The sequence below is a fragment of the Lactuca saligna genome, chromosome 6, assembly GCF_052625555.1.
Source record: "Lactuca saligna cultivar CGN05327 chromosome 6, ASM5262555v1, whole genome shotgun sequence".
In the NCBI taxonomy this organism is placed as follows: domain Eukaryota; kingdom Viridiplantae; phylum Streptophyta; class Magnoliopsida; order Asterales; family Asteraceae; genus Lactuca; species Lactuca saligna.
In genome coordinates this window covers 26,791,718-26,795,935 of record NC_136422.1, presented here as the reverse complement: position 1 = coordinate 26,795,935, position 4,218 = coordinate 26,791,718, and the positions used below count along the sequence as shown (strand labels likewise).

At 28.6% G+C, this 4,218-nt stretch overlaps 1 long non-coding RNA gene across 3 annotated transcripts; it reads left to right on the top strand.

Annotated features, from left to right (window-relative positions):
- Positions 1-418: 418 nt before the first annotated feature.
- Positions 419-3,753, top strand: LOC145002019 (uncharacterized). 3 transcript variants are annotated; one of them, XR_013661781.1, is made up of 3 exons: positions 594-718; positions 815-1,060; positions 1,413-1,720. It is a non-coding gene; the product is annotated as an uncharacterized LOC145002019 (long non-coding RNA). The 3 variants fall into 3 exon arrangements; XR_013661782.1 differs by adding an exon at positions 3,402-3,753 and having other exon boundaries at positions 620-1,060; positions 1,413-1,521; XR_013661780.1 differs by having other exon boundaries at positions 419-1,060.
- The last annotated feature ends 465 nt before the right edge of the window (positions 3,754-4,218 follow it).

The window sequence follows — 4,218 nt, the reverse complement described above, 5'->3', positions numbered from 1 at the left end:
AACTACAACTTTCTGAAATTACCAAAAGAACCCAGCACTTAAATATTATGTAATTAGTTTATATTATATTAATTTATAGTGGTTTTAAAAAAATAAATTTTAATTAATATTTATGCATAAAAATTGTTTGTGTAATAAAATAAAGTAATTTAATTAAATTTAAAAATATATATAAAAAATAGTGTGTTAAGAGTGTTACCACTCCCTACCAAATGCTAAGATTAAGTGTTAAATGGAGAAACATGACGTGACACTAAAAATACTGATGTAGCTAGGTGTTAGAAGTATTACCACTCCCTTTAACCTAATTAAAAGAAGTTCCACCTAGGTTTTTGGGCCCATTTTCCACATGCTCTTGGGATGGATAAATATGAGTTGCATAAAAAACAAACCCATCGCCTTCCTTCAACAACTGTCAAACAAGAAACATATGGAGTGCTGTTTTTTCATAATAGACCATTAAACTCATATTTGACCTGCCAATTAAGTTATTATGCTCGAATTTATAAGGTTGCCCGGTAACAAGACTGACATGTTATTTATAATTAATTTATCTTTATATTTTGGGACCACGTAGGCAATAATATATTTTGGTATTTATAATTATAATTAATTTTTTGACCTTGGATATATTGGTCGTCTCTTTCTTCTTCTTGCCTCCTCCTATGCTTCTTCTTCACGCATCCTTCTAATCTTTGGAAGTGGGTTCCGATATTTGGTGGTTTCCGATTCTGATTTGCTTCTAGTTTTTGATTTCCTGCTTCTAGGCTCTTTTTACCAATTTGCTAATTCCGATTCTGATTTGTTGGATTAGGTTGACGGGTTCAATGGAGGAGACGACGTTTGCCATTTATCTGGCGCTTACAAATCGTCGGAATCCCTGATTCCCACCGTTGACTGCTTCACCATCGGTGATTTCACCATCTGTTTTTCTAGAACAGGTCGAAGCTTCAATTTATGTAAATTTTTTGCTGAAAAGTTCTTCTAGTCATTCTCCATCGTCCCTTTCTGTGGACTCCTTCCATACCTCAAGTTCTTCGACCTCACATACCACAAATAGGTATATCAAGTTCCGATTTTTATTACGATTTTAGATTAGATAATGGATTTTGTTCTTGATTTGGACTTTTTCACGATTTCCCAATTTCAAATTTTGGTTTTTGTTCTGATTTTGATTCCGACTTGTGCATCTGGGAATTCGTTTTGTTCGAATTTGATTCCAGTTTTTGCATCCACGAATTCGTTTTCTTCCATATTTGTTGCACAAACTTCGTTTTTTACATCTAGGTTTCTTTGATTTGGATAGTATTCATTTTTCCCATCTGTGTGTTTTAACCTCTAAAGGAAAAAAATAAGAATCATGCTTCATATTACAATATGAATCGTTGAATGCTTTGATTTTTATTTTGCAGATTAAGTAAAGAATTTGGTATCCGATTTGTGTTCTCTTTCAAGGACCCATATGAACGACTGGTTTATGATTTACGATTTCTGGAACTACTAGGGAGACTGACATTGCAGGTCAGATTTATCTGACTTGGAGACAGATTTTTGGGTGGTTGTTTATTTCTAGTTTCCGGTTAAGAGTGCCAATTTTGGGGAAGTGCTATAGGAGGGCATTACTAGAGGCAGGGGTGAATATTTGATTTTTTAATTTTTAAAATATAAAAAAAGCCACTTAAGCAAAGGTAAACGGTGAAACCGTTTAATTTTTTGAAAATTGGTGTAATTAGAAGGTAAAAATGGAGTTTAGTGGTCTAATATACCAAAAAAAAAAATTAATGACCAAATTAGATAATTGTCAAAACTTTAATGTGCTAAAGTGTTATTTTTCCATTTTTTTTTCGATGATATGAAAAAACTGACAAGTGTAAGTTATATTTTTCAAATGACAAAATATATAAAAAAAAGACTTTAATTAGATATTTACAAACTTATATTTTAAATTTATTGTAATTAGTGTTTTATGATTATATTGCTATTTAATAAAACCAAATAGCTTATTGTAGCTTATTTTTTAATAAAATTTATAAAATAAATTATTAATAAATTAGCTTTTCAACTACCTCGGCTTAAATAGTTAGATTAACCACCATCAAGAATTCAAGATAGCTTAAGATATATAAATAATAAAATGGTTCAAGGTACAAATTCTATAATCTTCAAATTTAGAAAACCATTTTAAGAAAATAGTTAAATCTAACTTTATGATGCTTGAATCATGCAAGAAAATATGGTTTGATATTTGGTTTATGTAGTATATTTAAATTGGTTTGATATTTGGTTTATATGGTATATTGAAATTGGTCTAGCTATTCTAACAATTAGATTTTTCTTTGATATGGATTCTCTATTTCTAATGGTTTGTGGTACATAAAATACATTGTAAGGAAAAGAGTAGCATATACAAGTAATGAAAATCTCTCTCGATCTATGATACCTAAATGGAAGAAAATTCAGATCAAACCCTTATTTATCTTTAACCTAGGTTAATTTACTTCGCCTAAAAAGAGCAAAATGGATCAAACTCTTACTCTTATTATTGCTGATTTTATTTTTGTTAGGTTTAAATCCGACGAGAATAATATTCTACCCCTAACAATTCATTTGTTTTCAAACCGACCGATTTACTATCTATTATTTGATTGAATAATCCTTTATATTGTAATGGTTGAAGATTCAAATGGTTTGACAATTCTTCATGGAGAATTTATGGATGCATTTTATTGAATATTGCATTTTTGGTTCAGGTTTTTGATTTTTATCGGTTTTGATCATGTGTTTTTATTTTTTGCACACCACCCTTTTTAACTTTATTTCTTTTGTTAAATATTAGTGAAAAATACTATTTTACCGTTGGATCAAAATTGCAATTATTTTTTCAAAAAACTTCATTATTCCATTTTCAATGAACTTTAGGAGAACAATTCAAATTTAAGGACACAATGTTTTCAGATTCCTAAAATTTTCATTCAAAAAATTCTAATCATGTATGTAATGTATCACAAGAAACCAAAGATTGTATTTGGAAAATATTTCCTAAAATTTTCATTAAAAAATTCTAATCATGTATGTGATGTATCACAAGAAACCAAAGATTGCATTTGGAAAATATAACATTAATTTCTCTTCCGATTTCAATCTTATGCCAACTATTCCATTTAGATAAGGATAAACCATTATATCGTTAGTCTAGTAAAAGTATTTAACCTACTTGTTTGGTTGGATATATATATATATATATATATATATATATATATATATATATATATATATATATATATATATATATATATATATATATATATATAGTGAGCATAATTCCAATTTTTTTATAAAGTAAATAGTTCTTTTAAAACACCATATAATAGATTGTCAGGTCTATTTTATTTGTACTATAGACATTCAACCAGTGGCCATGTGATCCTATTCCGCTAGAGAATACGAAGGCTACCTCGAATATCAAAGTATAGATCCAAGTGATAATGTGATCCTGTGCCAGAAGAACTGAGCAAATGACGAGTGAGTATTTTTTCGGAATGTGTTGTGAATTGATTCTACAACTCCTAATATGTTCCAAGAAGACTTGGTTTACAAAAATCATTTTCGTTATCATAATGAAAGGTTATGATGGTCTTATTAAGGTGTATTTCAATCTATTGAAATTGGTATATGTGTCTCATATTTATATAGTCATGATGTTTATGACATAGATAAATTTGCATCAAATATAATTTGATTATTAAGGTGTTATGATCAGAACTATCAATTTAATAAAAGCTTATAGATTTACTTCATAAATGACATTTATGAGAAAATATTCTTAACATAGAATACATCATTTCAGAACATGAATATGAGCTTTCACTAAATGATAAGTAAATCCAGATTTATTCATAAATTTACATCTGTTACATGTTCCTATAAGAATAGGTACAAAACATCTTTTGTTCAAATACAGACTATAACAACACTTGTTATATCGTCAACACGAAATACTACTCGTTTGTAATCAGTTGAATATTTCTTCCACTCATCAGCACATAATATCAATTATTAGTGTCACTTGAAGTGTAAAATTGTAAAATACTCAAGTGAATGATGGAAAAATGAATACTTATATCATATAGATATCTTAATTCTTGGACAAGTAATACTTTCCCAGCTTGAGGAGATAATAAGAGCAATTCCTCTTTTATTGTACAGTTTCTTCCACAA